Source organism: Lutra lutra, chromosome 2 (assembly GCF_902655055.1).
Source record: "Lutra lutra chromosome 2, mLutLut1.2, whole genome shotgun sequence".
Taxonomy (NCBI): Eukaryota; Metazoa; Chordata; class Mammalia; order Carnivora; family Mustelidae; genus Lutra; species Lutra lutra.
The window spans coordinates 95,392,225-95,413,015 of NC_062279.1; the positions used below are offsets into that span (position 1 = coordinate 95,392,225).

The 20,791-nt window shown below is 33.2% G+C and overlaps 1 protein-coding gene and 1 pseudogene across 1 annotated transcript in view; both read left to right on the top strand.

Annotated features, from left to right (window-relative positions):
• GRID2 (glutamate ionotropic receptor delta type subunit 2) overlaps positions 1-20,791 on the top strand; it is a 1,463,802-nt gene that overhangs the window by 1,204,661 nt on the left and 238,350 nt on the right.
• Positions 1,731-1,969, top strand: LOC125094461 (uncharacterized; annotated as a pseudogene).

A 20,791-nucleotide genomic window follows, 5' to 3' on the forward strand; every position in this document is an offset into this window, starting at 1 on the left:
ATAATTGCTATTTTACATAAATTATTTTAGCCCTTTATTTGGACTACATATCTATATTAGATCGAAGTATGTATCTATCTATAGATAGATAAAGAAATTTAATATATAGAGGTAGTTGTAAATTTCTATCCATATATATCTATGCCCATATCTAGATATGGAGAGAGAATTTTTTCCCTATACCAAAGTAAACTGCTAGTAACAGTTTGCATTCAGAGTAGAGTTAAATAACTCCCCTGTTCCTAAATCAGTAGTAGTAAACCTCTCTATAGAAAATTTTTCCTGTAAAAGGATGTAATTGAAGATCTTTATTACTTTTATTTGCTTGAAATTTATATATACTTCTCCTTTATCCAAAAAGATTTTTTAAATCTGCTAACATTCATAATAGTACTGGATTCTTTTGCTTCTCTCTCAGAAAAATAAATCAATAACATTTTACTCTCAGTTTCCCTTATCAAGGATTAAAAATTTTGATTAAAAAATTTCTTGATTTTTAAATTTACAGTCATTTGGTCACAAAAGACCATCTGGAATATAAGATTAAATAGACACTAGTTTTAGCCACACTGGAAATCTATAAACTCAGCATCATCCCTCAGAAAACCTTCCTTTGAAAAATGATGTGCAGTTCATCCATCAAGGCTATACTTAATCTCTAAGCCATTGGACAAACAAGGTCAAATCTTATGTCGGTGCTGGGAAATAGTACAATTATAGTTGAATAGGTCCCCCTATAGTTGTTGCAGATAGTTGTATAGATAGTGACACTTCTGAAAATGGAATATTTCAAAGTGAATCTGTAATAGTCAATCCTCCAAATATAGAGCATGGTTTAGGTTAAAGAGTGAAAATTAAAATGTTTATATGATGTTCATTGACTTTTAAATTTTTTCTTCTGAACTAGTATTGACCCAATTGACGTTCTACAAATGCTGACTTGAATTGAGTTAAGCAAGTTAGAAATTATATTTGATGACCTGAACAATTCACTAAAAAGGATGAGCATTAAAACTTACTTTGTAACACAAACACATTTTTTATAATAATGTAAGATAATGAAGCTGGCCGCATGCAATGTCCAAGATGGACATTTATAAGTTGGAATGAATAACTTTCGCATTACTAAATTACATAGAATACATACCTAACTGATGAGCCAAAAGAGAGTCATTTGGCTGAGAAAAAGTCATTCCTGGCACCAAAAGGCAATTTAATATGCATTTACACCCAGGAAAGCTTAGAAAATGAACAGTAATTGCAGAGGTCAAACTTGTAAGCTATCAGATATGCTTCCTTGGTTTCACTCTAAGATTTGAGTGCAATGCAATTCAAACCTCAAATCTGACTATCTGAGACTATCATTTAATTTAGGTAGTTTATCAACTGAGAATATTATAAATAATGACATAAGTACATATCCAAAGTGTAGGTGATTCCTCATACCAAACAAATACTATCATGACAAAGTATTATAAGTTAATAAACATATTACATACATGTTATATATGTTCTATATATAATTATATATGTTTCTCCTTTACATGTTTTATATATATATATATATCCTTTAGAATACATCCTCCTGTCACTATATAACATATATATACATATAAACCAACATATTACATGCATGTTGTGTATGTTATATATGTTATAACTATATATATATATTTATCCTGTACATATGTCTTATATATATATATTTCTCCTTTAGAATACCTCCTTCTAGCTTTGCGCAGTGGCAGTATCGTAGCCAATGAGGTTTATCCGAGGCGCGATTATTGCTAATAGAATACCTCCTTCTGATATGTCACTATAGTTTAATATATTTCACAACACTAACTGATAAAGGTGAAAACAAGTATCGTGTAATGCAAAAGTGTCCAAAAGTAACCCAATGTATATGGTCTTCAAAAACAAGAGACAATGAGGTATATTGTTTAATTTCTCTCTTTGCTTTTAAGTAGTAGCTAAATAGTCTTACAAAATAAGAAGGATTTTCATTTAAAATTGCAGATTTTTGTTTTTTCTTTTCCTTTACAACATTGTAAAATGCAACTCTACTCTTTTAAATGATTTTAAAATAAACCAGCAAATACAGTGTTTATTAGATATGCATCTTCTGTGACTAATTTGCTTTACAACTCTTTGGGAAATAAAATTTAAAAATATCTGAAATCAGAGAATTCAAAGGAAGAATGAGAAAAGCCAAGTAGAAAAAAATTATCATTCTCCTTTTTAAAAATGGAAACCAAATTTTTAAATTGCAACATCTGGTATTAATGAAATGAAATAAGTTTCATAGAAAAAAATCTTTAAATCTTATTAAAACCCTTTTCCACCTTCATTTTGCTTCTGTACAGATGATATTTTGATAATCACTATGAAAGTCACAGTGGCTGTGCTGTCTTATAGATAACTTATAAGGGGGAAAAATGCCACTACTTCCAACTTTTAAGCTTTCTTCTCATAAGATAAGCATCTCCAACAACGCTGCATTTTATAACACTTGTTTTTTCCTGTTTTTAGTTTATTGTTGACTCACCTACAAAAAAACAGTGATGGTAAGAATCCTATAGTGGTTCTGAGAGGTTTGAAAACGGAGATGAAGCTTTCAGGGACCCTCCCAGGCTGATCTTAAAGTGCTTTGATCTGGTACTTTTGATCTTCAGTTTGACATGTTATTGCTAATCAAGATGCTTTAGCTGGAAAACTTCCCCTTAACACAAAAAAATGTGGAAATTGAAGCTTGAAACAATACTCAGGGTTATATTTTTCTTTTCTGGCTTAAAAATCATATACTTTCTTTTCATCAGTTTATGCATTGTCATTTCTTCTCCCAAATTTAATATTTTATTCATGCAGATTAAAGTTAGAATGTTATTGGCAAATGATCTGATAGAGTGTACCTATTAATCATAGTGAAAAAGTTATGTTATTATAAATTTAATAACAGCATTTAATCCAATAGCTATATGATCTGTGCTATTTAGAGACAGTATGAAGGATGGTATAGAGACTATAAGACTCTTTTTTCTGTTTTAACCTATTTAATTTTTTTATTATGATATGTTAGTCACCATACAGTATATCATTAGTTTTTGATGTAGTGTTCCATGATTCATTGTGTATAACACCCAGTGCTCCATGCAATGCCAAGTCAATCAGCTGACATGTTAGTCTGAAGAACATTAGCTACTGCCACCTCAAATACAAAAACAGCAGTAAAAATAGAAAAGAGAGAATATATTAGAAATATACATGACAGGATTTAGCACTGAGTATACTGAGTGTCAGTATACAGAAAATACATTCATATATAGATATAAAACAGTAGTTTCACACTGTATATGATGTTTTTGAAATTAAATTATCAGTACATTCTGAAAACCATTTATTCCTTTAGTTATTCTTATATAGCATTATTTATTATTGATATAAGAGCCTATATTATTGTGTGTGTGTCCATATATAATTTGTTTTCCTAAATTTCTTATTATTGCTTGCTTGTAAAATTGTAAAAAATCATTCTGGTGGTTTAATATTTGTACACACCCTTGGTTATTTTCTTAGGAAATTATCCTAAATATGCAACTTCTGAGTTAGATGATATGTATATGCACACTTCTAAGACTGTTGATACTTTCAACCAATCATTATACCATACTCCATATTTGCACATTTTCAATAATTAGAAGTATATAAATTTTAATAGAATTTTAAAGGATTTGTTAAAAAAAAATAGTAACTTAATGTAATGTAAAATTCAGCTTTACATCACTGCATCACTAGATACCTAGAAGACACTTAAACATACTCAAGCAGAGGCAATTCCTTGGGTATAACACATGGCAACATTAAAACACTGAAAAAATGTGAAATTAATCATTTAGACACAAAAGCTCAGAGTCTGTCACTGATAACTTAATGTTAAGGACATAGACAAAAAGCAGTCTGAAAGTTACCTCAACCATTTAAATGTGTATTACTGGTGTTTATAGATTATACCATGTAATTATACCATATAATGCAGCGGGCCTTTCCAATCACTTAAAAATACAACAGCAAAACCTTTATATACCTAACAATAAAGGAGAGTCATGTTCAAAATGATAATGGGAAGTAGGGGATGAGGGAGTCAGAATCCAAATCCAACAGCTCCATAAAGAGCAGAGAGGACAAAAGAAAAAATTAGCTGATTAAAATTTACCCAAAGTAGCTCATCCAATCCTTACAATTTTTTTTAATTTCATTTGTAAAGCACACACACAGACACACACAAAGCATCAAATAATCTCCAAGTTACTATTTCCAGAGCCACCAAAGATTTTTAGGCAGAGGAAGACTCTAAAAGTTGTTATGAAGAGTTCTATTAAGTGGTCCTTCGGTGGCTCAGTCAGTTAAGCATCTGTCTTCAGCTCAGGTCATGATCTCAGGGTCCTGGGATGGAGCACCAGGCATAGGGCTCCCTGCTCAAAGGGAGCCTGCTTCTCTCTCTCTCTGCAGCTCCCCCCCACACTCTGCTCTTTTGCTCATGCTCACTAACTCACTCACTCTCTCAAATAAATTAAATCTTTAAAGGAAACAACAACAAAGAGCTGTTTTAAGCCACAAAGATGACTATCATCCAGTGATTAGTTTGGATTTCATTATTTGTCTGCAAGGGTCAAATATTTTCTAAAGAATCTGTCCACTGAAAAGTTCATTATATGGTAGAGTTAGAATAGGTTTGTACCATGAGTAGCACAATAAAAGAAATAAAAAGGAAAGTTGCAGAAGACTGCACAAGAACTTAGCTCACATGACCATAATTAATATTAATAACAATTCTTTGGAGAATATCTTCACATAAAAACTGCCTACCATGTCTGTTTTTTGAATAGTAGCCTGCATTCTCAAACAATTGCAGGAGTCTCTTGTGTATTACCATATAGGCAGAGAAGAAATTTCTAAGTCTGTGAAACTTGGAATAAACAAAAAATACATATTTTTTCTATTTTCCATAGGCCTATTCAGAAAATCAAGGTGAATGAATGTCTCCAGGGAAAAGGGAAACAAAAAAATAACTTACTATTTTGTTTGCATGTAAAACTTATAAAGTGAAAGTTTTATCCCCCTGCAAATAACCTATTTAGTCTGAGGTTACTTGTTACAAAGTTATTTGTCAAAGTAATTTAAAAATATATATATAATAGCTATTTACAAATCCACTAATTTGGGCTTATAATTTTTTAATGATTCAATAAAAAGTTTATATTTCATTATTAAAATAGAGAAATGATGAATGTGCCAGTTGAATTATCCCAAGAATGAAGTTAAGGTATACAGAATTGTAGCCCACCTCCCAGAACAATTTAAAAAAAATTTTTCACCTACCTATTTTCTTTATTATTTATTCATCATTAAAAACCTCTTATTTTTGTAGTATCACCTTTCTCTTATCTTCTTTATATGTTACACCTCCCAAGATCACCAGTTCATTATAAGGATTGTGTTTTAAGTTGATTGTTCCATACAGTCATGCAAGAAAGTATTTTGGTCTTAGTAAGTTATTTCTGATACAAAATAATGAGGATTTTTCTCCAAGTTTTGTAGATATCTATACTATTATCATGTTTATTTTAGTATTGCTTGCACGAATCTATCCTAAACTTTTGGCCTGTCAGCCTACAATAATCCTATTTGTCCTTATCGTTGAGGAGAAGAGAGTGAGAAAATTAAGCAGCAATAATAAACCAGAAGACTTAACAGAAGAAATGTACTTGGGGGAGGAGACACGGTGAGGCTTCCTAGATTCTACAACATGTGTCACTCTCGACCTAGGCTTTTCACTTAGCTGTGAGCAAAAGTCATCTGTCCCTACTAGTCTCAGATCTTGACTTTGGCTGTGGAAACTCATAAGACTGTGACAAAGACTAAGAAATGTTTACTAAGCATTTAACACAATGCCTGGTACATTAATAAATACTCAACATATAGAAGCTTTGATTACTCTTTTCCCTAACCTTTGCTTTTAATTTCTTACCTCCTGATGTTGACTTGAATTTAATAGGTTTTTGTGTTTTGTTTTGTTTTCCCACTTCACCCTGATCCCTCTCTTCCCTGACCTCACTTCCTACTTCATTACATCTCTGGTTTGGATTTACCACTTCAGCCCAGCAATGTGAACTTGTTTTCTGACTTTTCCATTGCTCATTTATTCCACCCAAATCTTTGTTTGACTTGGTGACTCCTGAGGCTATAGATTGAAAATGCTTTGGAAATTCCTGAGAGAATCTACAAATCACACCCATATGGTATATTAAAGGAAGAAGACAAGAAGAGGAGGAGATATTCCTTAAGTAACATAGTTAAGCTTTATGTAAAATTCTAAAATGCATTCAGTTTTACATATTTGCATTCACACACAGAAACCCATGAGCTGTGGCTCATATACATTTTCTTATTCAATCAGCGGTATTGTGGGAATCGCTAGGATATGAATTATTTTACATCATTCAATTACAGGTCTGTCTGTATTACTTACTGAACTCTATCTGAATATATACAGCCCACATACTGAATAAAATGTCTATAGTCTATCTCATTAAATTTCTTGTAGCAACAGCATGCCCCAAATCTAACTCCTTTGGCCATTTTCCTACCTATTATTCAAAAGAATGTACTGATAGAAACCAGAGGGGTCCCTGGGTGGCTCAGTTGGCTAAGCAGCTGCCTTCAGCTCAGGTCAAGATCCTGGAGTCGTGGGGCACCTGGGTGGCTCAGCGGGTTAAGCCTCTGCTTCAGCTCAGGTCATGATCTCAGGGTCCTGAGATCGAGCCCCGCATCGGGCTCTCTGCTCAGCAGGGAGCCTACTTCCTCCTCCCTCTCTGTCTGCCTCTCTGCCTACTTGTGATCTCTGTCTGTCAAATAAATGAATAAAATCTTTAAAAAAAAAAAAAAAGATCCTGGAGTCGCAGGATCAAATCCCACATCGGGCTCCCTGCTGAGCAGGGAGTCTGCTTCTCCCTCTGACTCTACCCCTTCTCATGCTCTCTCTCTCTTTGTCTCTAACTCATTCTCTTTCTCAAATAAATAAAATCTTAAAAAAAAAGAAAAGAAAAGAAGAAAAAAACAGAGAGGAATCCATTTTTTCTTTCTGCTTTTTAAGATGTCCTCCTAAAAACTTAAACATAAGAGTTCTGGAAAACAGGAAAAAGAAAAAGTTCAAAACTGAAAAGGTTGATATTATTTTTGAAAAACTGAATTCACAATATAAATGATTCCCTTCTCTATCATATTATAAATCTTGCCATATACTCAATAAATGAGTAAAGATTTGAAACTAATCTTCAATGGTAGTTAACAGGTTACTGGATTTGAATGGCATTTTGGAGCTTTAAAAATATATGTTAGATTTACGCTTGGCTCTTAAATCATCATTAAAACTGATTGAGTATGTATCAGCATTTTCTGACCTTGTGAAAATAGTGATGCATTGATATAGAAGGCCTAGTTCAGGAATTAGTCTCAGAAATTCCAGAGGTAATGGAAAGTTGCACTTTGAGGTCCACTTCACTTTTGATTCCTATTGACAACTGCTTCCTACCCTTTGAACTTTGATGCTTCTGGGATTGGTAAAATGGGTGCACTTTTGCTCAGAACCACGGATTGATTGGGTCTCTGAAAAATGAGGTTAATAATGGCACTAGAATTTATATAGTGGTTTTATATGGTGGCTTAGGCCTTGCTATAATTATTTTAAAACATTAAAAACTAATACATCACTATCGAGTGGCAGGCCAGACTCAATGGCAGTCTTGCTTCATGCTGTTTGACAAATGACTAGTCATCCAGACATTTCCTCATTGAGTGCCTTTCCCAGTCCTCATTTTGTTGCAAGTCTCTGGTAAAATCAGCAGGTAGCAAGAAAAATAGTACAGAAAGAAAAAAGAATAATTTGGGGGCCTCCAGCAAATGGGACTTGGATGCTTTTTAAAAATCACAATATATTTGTTGTTCAAACCATGTACTGTTCCTTTTTTTTTCTTTGTTGGTAAACAGATAAGTAATTGATATATATCAGTGTATTAAAAACAGAAACAAAGCACCTAAAATATGAATCAAATAATCTAATAAATAAAAAATAAGCTAAAGAGAAATGAAGACAAATAGAGTAGACAGAGAAAACAAAAGGGTGACATACAGTGGCTTCAGAAATCTCAGTTCATCTCTGAACCAAACTACTTGAAAACTGTCTGAAGATTTTAGAGACTTTGTCTGAGTATCTTTCTCTCTTTGTAAATTGAGTTACTAAACTCTCAAATATTTTAATTGTGTAATATTAGATAGAAAAATTCTGTGTACTATACACATAAATATTTTATCAAAATCCTGGATTTATGCTCTTGAGTTTTACAAAGCAAGACATTTGCTAACAGAGCTAAAGATAAACCAAGAGGGAAAAGATGAAATTGTTTGGTTTCTCCTCTTTTTACTTATTTTTTTAACAAGACTTCTAAAATAGTACAATGGAATAGGTAAAATTATAGCAGGAATACAGAGGCTGAAGATATTTCTAGGGGCACTTCTTAAATGTGTATGCTTTTGGGAAAATCATAACTGTGGAAACAATACAAATGTTGGGAAATATTCTGGGTGTCAGTTAGGGCTTGAGATATATTCCACCATTGTTGTGAGATTTGGCTGTGACATCAATGTTCTTTAGATGCAAAATCTTATTTTTATTATTAAAATTTATAAGGGTCCTTTTGATAGATACTGGGAAAGGAAACAGAAAAAGAAGTAAACAAATGCATTTTTTGTTGCAAATAAAATTTCAAGGAAGATATGTGGCACTGTGCCCATTTTGCTTTGTGCTGAAGCTGCAATTTAACCATTAATACCATATAATGCAGATCCATGAGTTGGTGGAAATTTCAGCAAATAGCCGTATACACTATAAAGCTTTAGACTAGCTAGTCAATTTCAAACATACTGAAGCTGCTTTATGAAAAAAAAAGGCAACAAAACAAAAAACCTTAAAAAGTAGAAAAGAACTTCTAATTTCAGTGTAATTTCAAAATCTCTAAAAGGGTACATATCTTAATTCAGGATGGGTTAGCTAGTTCCATAAAAAAAAAGATTTTGCTAACTAGTATTCTAAAAGATTGGTCTTACCCAATAAAGTTCGTGTATAACAAGTTACTCTTAGTAGATTTAGTTCAATTCACTCCACCTGTGATCATGTTTCTTGTAGTATTGAATAAAAGCAATTAGTACAGGATGGGGGGAAAATCCTTGATTAAATAAGATCTAGAGAAGGGATTTATGACAAGGTTTTCTAAATACCATCACTGCCCCAATTCTTGTGGATATGAAAGTAAAGGTTGTGGTGGGGAATCATGGTAAACACAATATGTATTATTCGCCCATACATCCTTGATGTTGCATTTAGGGGAGCTTACCTTTCACGGTAGCATTTCACCTCAAGATTCTTGACTATTACTTTGGGTACAACTTGTGTTTAACTGCATTGTAGTCCACCTTACAAACTGGGAAACTGAAATCCCTTTTTCGATTAAATTACTAAAATCTCAAATGTTTTAATTTTGCAAGATCAGACAGGAAAACTGGCTCTTAATTTGCTGTTTTTAATTCTTTAGCTCATTAGAAACAGTAGGAATTTTATGTGGGCTGGAATAATGAAAACATTGTGAAAAGAAACTGACAAATGTTACTTGTGTGTAATGTAATTCAATTTAATTCTACTGTGAGTTACAGCAGTAGATACATGAAACTTAAGTTAAAATCAGCATATCTGGGTTATGTGGTATAGCTGGCAATTATTTAATTGGATTATGATTAATTTTTAGTTCATTTTTCAGATGTATTCATTAGAAATATCCCACGTTACTGAGTTCAGTAAAATTTACCTACTTCTGTTAATCCTGAAATTTCAAGAATTATAAAGATTATCTTCTTCTGTAGGAAGTTCTAATGTTGAAATAAAGTTTTGGAAATGTGTGTAGAAAATGTATTTATAATAGCCCAAAATTGGAAATGATACAAATGTCTAGTTACTATGTGAATGAATAAGCAAATTGTGATATATGCAATGGAATGCTTTTCAGCACTAACAAGGGATAAGCCACTAACACATGGAACAACATGAATGAATTTCAAACATTTATGCTAAGTAAAACGGAGCCAGACCTAAAAGACTACATTCCATTCATATGAAATTAAAAAGAACCTTATATAGAAAAAGAAAAATATTTCACAGTGACAGAAAGCAGATTTGTGTTGCCTAGTGCCAAGCATGGGGGATAGAGATTGACCAGAAAGAAGCACATAGGAACATTTTGGGTAAAGGTGATATTTTATATCTGCACTGTAGTGGTAATGATCTTTTATTTATTTGATCAGAAGAACATTCTTATCTCAGGGGAGTATGTATAGATGACATTTGTATGTGTAAAAGACTGTCATTAATTAAGAAAAAGTGAAATATGCCAAGATACATTATTCAACTGATAAAGAACTCATCAAAACAGAAGTGTATAAATAATGTTAAAGAGTGGGGAAGAAGGAACTGCAATTTATAAACAGCTTTATATATATTATAATTACTATGGAAATGTAAATATTAAATTAGAGAAGTCTTCTTATGTATAAGAAATTGCCATTTTGATGACATCATCTAGTGCCTCCTAGTCTACTTTTGCTTATCTGGAAATAGACTTTTCAGTTAGTCCAGAACAATATTTTGTCATTCAGCTGAAATGTCAACACTTCAGAAAGACATAAGTTAACAAAAGATTAGTAACATTACCTGTATCTATTTGTTCAAAAATATTATAAAATGTATTTGAAAATGCTTAACACTTGTATAAGACATAAAAAATTTCATTTCTTTCACCAAATAACTTCTTTTTATGGATTCTATCAAAAAAGATGTTTATAGCAATATAATATATGGTAGCATAAAACCTCTACACTTCCAAAAATATGATACTGAAGTAAGCTGCAGTATATCTGACTGGGAAAATACTGTTCCGCCAGTGAAAATGTAATAAACAGCATACGATATTATAGGGGATTAAGGCGGGCAATTGTGATGAACACCACATAATGTATGGAAGTGTTGAATCACTGTCTGGTACACCTGAAACTTATATAATGTTGTGTGTTAACTAATTGGAATTGAAATACTTATAAATGTGAAAAAATAGAATATCATAAATGTGGTCTGACTATTGGTATTAAAAATTACTTAAGAAAAATCTCAAAAAGAACCTATCAACAGATGCTAACTTGCCCTTTTCTTTATTATTGGGTTTCTGAATCATAAGTTGGATGAATTCTAGGAACTTGACTAAGAGGCTCTAAATTCCCACTCAGCAATTGAGAGGCTACATTTCTGCCCTCAGATCTAGAATCTTTTTTTCCTATACATATCAAGAAACTCCTTGGTAGGCTACCTATCTATTTCATATTTAGGAACCCTGTGATAAGCCATTGCTAAAGGACAGACAGTACACTCCAATTATCATTCATAAACAGCATGTCATATTATAGTAATTTTACCTTGTCTCTGAGAGTTAAACATCTCTACTTAGCCTCTGCCAACCTGGGATACTATATTCAACTTGATATAAAAGATTCAATTTTTTATACTACTAGTCATGCCACATTTATAATTTTATCTCCTATTTATTACATTTTCACTGGCTAAATAATATTTTCCTAGTCAGATACACTATCACTAATTTAAGTATTCTGCTTTTGGAAATTTAGAGGTTTAGACTACCATATATTATATTACTTTACAAAGGTTTTATAAAAGCTACCATTACATTGCTATACATTGCCTACAAGTACCAGCATACAGAGTTCTTCAAAGATGCTTGTACTACAACCCCCTCCCATGCACCTCTTAATGTTTTGTAAAAGGATTGTCCCTTTCCCAGATAGGGAGATGAAAGTTTGTTCAGAACAAATCCATTTCTAACATTTCCACCTCCCTGAATATCTATAGAATACCAGAGAAGTTGTGTATAGTTTACCTCAAAAATCCATTCATTATTGGTCCATCCTTCAATTAGCCAATCTAACAAACTACTACCACCACTCTTAAGTCAATATCTGAAATATCAAATCCCAAATCATTACCACCCAAAACAACATATTTGCCCTAAATGATACTTATCCTCCACTCTGTATGGTATAAAACTTTCATAAGTGGGCTTTATACTTCTCTAACAGTTATTTGGGGTCTAAATTGTATCTGGAGGCAGTAAAGGGTAAGGTAGGTGAGTCCAGGAGAGAACTGTGATTCCCTAGGTCCAGTCATTTAGAATCATTTATGCAGAGGAAGGCTGATTCCTTCACGATCGATGAGAGATTGCTTCTTATACCAAGGAGGTTCAGAAGGATCTTGAAACTCAAATTTCCCATCAATTCCCTTCACTTAACCATGAGACTTTATAAGACAGAAGATTTAATTGGAGATTGAATTGTGCTGCCCTTACTGTCAAGCCCAAGTCTTGTCCTCAGTCATATCGGCCCTTGAACTATATAATTTAAGAGACTCCTTCAAAGCTGCCAGCAAGACTTTCAAATTTTACCTTATTTCTGAGTTTATAATTCATTGCCTTCAATTTCTCCCTTACCTTTCATATTATTTGAAGTCTTCAGAGCAGTTAGCTGGAACCACAATCTTTAACTTAGAAATAAACCCACACATATTTGGTCAATTAATTTACAGCAAAGGAGGCAAGATTATAAAATGGGAAAAGGACAGTCTCTTCCATAAATGGTGTTGGGGAAACTTAACAGCTACATGCAAAAGAATAAAATTGGACCACTATTTTCTATCATATACAAAAATTAACTAAAATGGATTAAGACTTAGACATAAGACCTGAAACTATAAAACTCCTGGGAGAAAACAGGCAATAAGTTCCTTGACATCTGTCTTAGCAATGTTTTGTGGGTTAGGTTTGGTTTGATTAGTTCTAATTTCAAAAGTCAGGGAAATGAAAGTAAAAATAAACAAATGAGAATACATCAAACTAAAAAGCTTCTTCACAGTAAAGGAAACCATCAACAAAATAAAAAGATAACCTGCTGAATTGAAGAAGGTATATGCAAATCATATAGACAATTAGGGATTAATATATAACATACATAAAGAATCCATACCATCCAATAACAGCAAACAATCTGGTTAAAAAATGGGCAGAGGTTCTGAAGATACATTTTTCCAAAGGAGACATATTGATGTCCAATGGGCACATGAAAATCTCAATACAAATCAAAACCACAATGAGATATCATCTCCTACCTGTCAGAAAAGCTATTATCAAAAAGAAAGAAGTAACAAATACTGACATGTATGTGGAGAAAAAAGAACCCTCATGCATTGTTGGTGCAAATGCAAACTAGTCCAGCCACTCTGGGAAACAGTATGGAGGTGAGGTCCCCCAAAAAATTAAAAATAGAACTCCAGTGTGATGCAGCAATTTCATTAGTGGGTATCTCTTCGAAGAAAATGAAAGCTGTAATTCAAAAAGATATAGGCATCCCTGTGTTCATTGCAGCATTTGTTCATGAGTCTATGGACTTGGAAGAAGGAAGCTCAAAAGATAGATGATGATGAGCACCCAGCGATTAAAATAAAAACAGACCAAAAAAGATAGATGATGGCATAGGAGAATAGAGTCTTTGAAAATGAGATTCTAGAGGGGTCAAAGTTGTTTTTAATGAAGGTTATATTTGCCGATACAAATAGAAAAGTAGTGTTGTTTGCATTAAATAGAAAACATAGGGGCGCCTGGGGGGCTCAGTGGGTTAAGCCGCTGCCTTCGGCTCAGGTCATGATCCCAGGTCCTGGGTCGAGCCCCACATCGGGCTTTCTGCTCAGCAGGGAGCCTGCTTCCTCCTCTCTCTCTGCCTGCCTCTCTGCTTACTTGTGATTTCTCTCTGTCAAATAAATAAATAAAATCTTAAAAAAAAATAGAAAACATAAGTGTAATTCAACTGAAACATTATTAAATTCTAGTTAGATTATGTTTTCTGTCAAAGAGAGTTTAAGATTTTCCTTACCTTTATAAAAGTAGATATGAAATTTCAAAGACACTTACTATCTGCAAGCTGAAGCTTTGTTCTTGCCATGGTAAGAAAATACCAAAAGATAATTTTAAATGGCCCAACTTTCACACCATAACACAATATGATTTCACATTATCCCTCTTTACTACCTAAAGCTAACTTTTGTAGCAGTAATAGACATGCCACATTGCTGGGTGCCTGGGTGGCTCAGTGGGTTAAAGCCTCTGCCTTCGGCACAGGTCATGATCCCAGAGTCCTGGGATCGAGCCCAGCATCGGACTCTGCTCAGCAGGGAGCCTGCTTCCTCCTTTCTTTCTCTGCCTGCCTCTCTGCCTACTTGTGATCTCTGTCTGTCAAATAAATAAATAAAATCTTTAGACAAGCCACATTGTAGAAACCTGCCCTACATTGCAAATGGATTCAAACAGTAGACCTACTATGCTGTGGCCAACAGCAAATCTTACCTGTATCTCACAATCCCCTGCAACCTCTACTAAAGGAGAAAGTATTAAAGCACTTTCATATCTAGTCACAGCCAGTCTGTCAATTTGACTATTTATGAATGAGTTCCAAGGAATTGACTAGTATATAAATATGACATAGATACCTTAAGCATTTACGAGAGTTGTACATTCTTTCTCCCCCTTAAATGGGATTGCCCTGGCAATGGCTAATTGCTAACAATATCCTTTATATTTTCTAAACTGTGATTTTTCTAAGTCTGAAGCATTTTAATATAAACTAACACTCCCAATTAGCCAGTTTACTTGAACATATTCAGTCACCCATAATATTGGAAATTTCCTATTTGCTATAAGAGTGTTTATACATTCTGCTAAGAACCTGGTTCCAATAAGCATCCAATTCTTAAAAAAAAATGTTTATAAGGAAAAGTAATAATTTTATTTTTTTCTTAATCACATTTCATAAAAGAGTACCATAGTCCAAGATTTAGATAATAAACACCTGAGTTTTAAAACCTATGAGAAGCTGATACCACACAACCAAATTGGAGAGTCTTAAATGAGCACTCTTCCATATTTTCAGGTACACACAAAGACGCATACATATATATTCACACAGAATAAGACTTAGAGCAACAAAATTTTGCCTGACTCAGGTGAAATTATCAAGTTTTATAATCTTACCTGAGGGAAAAACTTTGTTTTATCTTTTTAACTACTTCTATAAGCTAGATTATATATACAGTAGCAAGGTTGATATATTTTTTGATGTAGCAAATCAGTCACATAAACATTCAAATCTGTGTTAAGATTTTTCCCTATAGCATAGGTGTCACTCTGGGAAATACAAATCCCATATGCTTCTACAGAGTGATATTGGGAGATTTCAGACTCACCAGGAGTTATAAAGATCAAAATACCCAACCCTCAAGTCAGACTTTTGCACATCCTGAACTGTCAGGAATTGTCAGTCTAAATTCTGCCATACCTTAGCCATGTGGGATTGTGTTTTTGATTTAATAGATAATTTTTTGTCTTCATCTGATGGTCTCCTCCAGCATCCTGAATCTAGGCAAGTATTTTTTTTTTTTCCAAATTGTGGAGACAGAGGGGAAATTAAAAAAAAAAAAAAGAAAGGGAAAAATGGTTTTTGTTTCTTCCTCCTTACTTTCTTATATTCCTTAGTTTTATTGTGAAGTATTATTTACGTACATAAAAGTGAACAAAATTTAAGTGGGCAACTCACTGAATTACCACCAACAATGGAATACCTGTGTAATTACTACCTAGAAAAAGATATAACATGGCCCCCATTGCCCTGTCTCAACCATTAATTGTTTATTCCCAAAGGTAACCGCTTACAGGATTACCCGCCCTCCCATTCACACTGCCTATATTTGAACAGTTATAATACAGTATGCGGTTCTTCTGTTTGTTTTTTAGTCAACATTTAGTTTTTAGAAATCCATCCATGGTGCTATGCCTAAATGAAATCTGTTTCTTTTCATTTCTGTACAATATTCCATTGTATGAATATAACATAATTTATGCATTCTACTCACAAAGAGTGTCTAGGCTGTTCCCAGTTTGAGGCTATTGTGGATAATGTTGCTATGAAGCTTTCCTGTGCTTGTCTCTTAGTACCCATATTCTCTTTGGAGTATATACCTAAGAAGTGGAATTGCTGAGTCTTAAGAAAAGCATATAGTAGTTTTCAGAGATGCTACCAAATTATCAAAATGATTGAATCAATTTGCAATCCCACCAACAGTACTCCAGTAACTCCACATCCTTGCCAACAATTGGTACTATTTCTTTACTTTAATCATCTGGTGGTTTTGTAGTAGTATTCCATTTTTCTTTTAGTTTGTATATCCCTAATAACTAATGAGGTTGCCACGTTTTCACCTTTATTGATGTTTGTCTTCTTTTGTGAGGACTCTTGCCAATTTTTCTAATTATTGTCTGTTCTATTCTTACTGATTTAAAGAAGTTTTTTGGGTTAGATATATGTATGGCAAAGATCTTCTATTGTGACTTACCTTCACTCTCTTAGTGATATCTTTTGAACTACAGAGTATTACTGTAGTCAAATCTATCGATCTTTTGTACTCTGTTTAAGAAATCTTTTGCTACCATATATCTTATGGATATATTAAAAACATTCTCATATTTTCTAGAGGTTTTACTGTTTATATATATATATATATGTGTATATATATATATATATATATATATATATATATGTATGTATATAAGCTATTTGGTATTGATTTCTGTGCATGTTGTAAATTAGGAGACAAGTTTTACTATGTTTTACATGTATATCCAAATTGACCTAGTAGTATTTTCTGAAAAGACCTCCCTTTCTCTATATATTGCCTTGCCAGCTGGGCATAAATCAAGTGTCTATGTATACATGGATAATTTTCATTGATAGGTCTATCCTTGCATAAATGCCACGCTGTCTTAATTACTGTATACAGCTATAGTCAGCTAGACCGTCTGACTACAGCTGACTAGTCAGCTTTTTCTTCTTCTTGATCATTGTCTTGGCTATTTTTATTCTTTTGCAATTTCATATAAATTTTATATTCAGCATTTTATTCTCTCTCTCTGTGTCTCTCTCACAAAAAGAACCTGAGGGTTTTGGATTGACAGTTCGGTGAATCTATAGATCAACTTGAAAAGACTTTATATCTTCATAATATGGAGTCTTCAGATCAATAAACATGATATATCCATCCATTTATTTAATATTATTTCAGTCAAGAAAGTTAATAGAGTTTCATGTAGAGAGCTTTTACATCTTTATTCCTAGTTGTTTGATATTTCCAATGCTATTGCAAATGGTATATATTTTTTAATTCCATATTTTAAGATTTTCTTGCTGGTATAATTTGAATATTGAGTCTGTACCATAGTAAACTGACAACTAACATTAACAATAGTAATTTACTCTATATTATCTTGGCTTTTCTACATAAATATTCCTACTAGCCCCAGTCCACAACTTCTATTTCATTTTTTCCCAATTCTTAAGTTTTTTTTCTTTTTTTTATTGTTGTTGTTGTCACTTAGCTGTTGCATTACACTTTGTACCTTCAATGGAATACAAATGGTAACAACTTATAGCCTTTAACAGAGTCTCTAAAAATTAATTATTTGGGGGTGCCTGGGTGGCTCAGTTGGTTAAGCATTTGCCTTCTGCTTGGGTCATGATCCCAGGGTTTTAGGATCAAGTTTCACATTGGACTCCTTGCTCAGCAGGGAGCTTCTTTCTCCCTCTGCCTCTGCCCCCCTGCTTGTGCTCTCTCTGGCTCTTTTTCTCTCTCTCAAATAAGTAAAATCTTTAAATATATATATTTATTTATTTTATTAATAAGAATGATGTTTGCTACAGGTTTTCTGAAAAGTCTCTTTGCAAAACTAAGAACAATCTTTTTATTTCTAGTTTGCTGGATATTTCTAGGTTTGTTTAAAAAAAAAAAAAACTGGGGCACCTGGGTAGCTCAGTCGTTGGGCATCTGCCTTCAGCTCAGGTCATGATCCCAGGAATCTGGGATCGAGCCCCGCATCAGGTGCCCTGCTCAGCGGGAAGCCTGCTTCTCTCTCTCCTACACCCCCCGCTTGTGTTCCCTCTCTCGCTGTATCTCTCTCTGTCAAATAAATTAAAAAAAAAAAACTGATGTTAAATTTTATCTGTGCCTTTTCTGCATCTACCAAAATGATTATAGGATTTCTCTACTTTATAGTGCTGATGCAGTGAATTCCAATGGCCTTTTTTTATTGAAAAATAATTGACATACATCACTGTATAAATTTAAAGCATACAGCACGATGCACTGATTCACACATATTGTGAAATGATTATCACAATAATCGTATATATACAGGAAAAAGAACATCCTTGTGATGATATCTTTTAACATGGGCTCTCAACTTCTTTTTTTGGTATGATTCATTAGTATTTGCTGTAGTTATGTTGTATATTTTCTCTCTAGTACTTATTTATCTTATAAGTGGAAGTTTGTACATTTGACCAAGTTCTTCTAATTCCCCCTCCTACCACCCTGTGCCTCTGGTCCCCACAAGTCTAATGTAGTTTTATATGAGGTGTGTGTGTGTGTGTGTTGTTGTTGTTGTTTTACATTCCACATGTAAGTGAGATCATATAATATTTGTCTCTCTCTATTTCACTTATTTCACTTAGCATAGTGCCTTCAGATTCCACCCAAGTTGTCACAAGTGATAGGATTTCCTCATTTTTCATGGATAAATAATATTCCATTGTAGGTATTTTATATATATAGATAGATAGATATGTATAGCACAACTTTCTTATCCATCCATCCATTAGTGGACACTTAGATTTTTTCCATGTTTTGGCTATTCTAAATAACACTGCTCTGAACATAGGGGTGCAGATATTTTTTCAATATATTCAGGGAATATATTCCCTGAAATGGTATTGTTGGATCTTATGATAATTTTGTTTTTAATTATCTGAGGAATCTCCATACTGTTTTCCATAGTGGCTGCACCAATTTGCAATTCCCTCAACAGTGCAGGAGGGTTTTTTTTTTCCTCCACATCCTTACCAGTATCAGTTATCTCTTATCTTTTTGATGATGTTATCTCTTATCTTTTTGATGATGGCCAATCTAACAGGCATGATGTAATTACCTCATTGCAATTTTCATTTTCATTTTCATTCCCCTAATGACTAGTGATGTTGAGCATCTTTTTATGTAGGTCCTTTCCCCAGTTATTATTTAGGTTATTTTTATTTTTTGCTATCAAGTTATATGACTTCTTTATATATTTTTATAAGAACCCTTATCAGATGTTTGGTTTGCAAATTTTTTTTCCATTTTGTGTGTTTCACTTTATTCATAATTGATTTTGCTGTGTAGGAGCTTTTAAGTTTGATGTAGTCCTACTTGCTTATCTTTGACTTTGTTGCTTGTGCTTTAGGTGTCATATCTAAAAATTAGCAAGACCCATGTCAAGGAACTTTATTTCTAAGTTTTCTTCTAAGAGTTTCATGGTTTTAGGTATTACATTTAAGTCTTTAACCCACTCCAAGTTAATTTTTGTGAGTGGTGTTAAGATATAGTCGTTTCATTCTTTTACATGTGAATATCCAATTATTCTAGCACCACTTATTGAAACAAATTTTTTTTTCCACTGAGTGTTTTGCTCCCTTTTCAGATATTAATTGATTGTGGGGCACCTGGAGGGCTCAGTGGGTTAAGCCTCTGCTTTCAGCTTATGTCATTATCTCAGGGTCCTGGGATCAAACCCTGTATTGGGCTCTCTGCTGAGCAGGGAGCCTGCTTCCCACCCCACCCCACCCCCCCACCGTCTGCCTACTTGTGATCTCTCTCTGTGTGTCAAATAAAATCTTTTTAAAAGTAGTTGATTGTATGTACATAGGTTTATTTCTCGGCTCTCAATTCTGTTCATTGTTCTATTTGTCCTTTTTTATGCCAAAAAAGTACCACACTGTTTGAATGACTTTGGCTTTATAGTACAGCTTGAAATCAGAAAGTGTGATGCCTCCTGCTTTGTTCTTCTTTCTCAAGATTGCTTTGGCTATTTGGGGTCTTTTGTGGTTCCATATCAATTTTAAATGTATTTTTTCTACTTCTTTAAAAAATACCATTGGAATCTTGCTAGGAATTGCATTGACTCTATAGAGGGGTTTTCATATTATTGACATTTTAACAGTCTTAATTCTAATCCATGAACATAGGATACCTTTCTATTTCTTTGTGTCTTCTTTGGTTTCTTTCACCAATGTCTTTTAGTTTTCAGAGTACAGATCTTTCATCTTTTTCGTTAAATTTACTCCTAAGTATTTTACTTTTTTGAGGCTATTGTAAATGAAGTTGATTTCCTTATTTTTTAGGAAATTTGTTGTTAATGTGTAGAAATGTTACTGATTTTCATATTTTAATTTTGTGTCCTGCAGCTTTACTGAAGTCATTGATTAGATCTAATAGTTTTGGGTTGAATATTCAGGATTTTCTATATATAAAATCATGTCATTTGCAAATAGAGAAATTTTTCTTCTTCCTTTCCAATTTTGATAGCTTTTATTTCTTTACCTTGCCTGATTGCTTTGGTTAGGACTTCTAATATTATGTTGACTGGAAATAATGAGAGTGGTCACCTTTATTTTGTTCCCAATTTCAACTGTTCACCATTCAGTATGTTATTAGCTG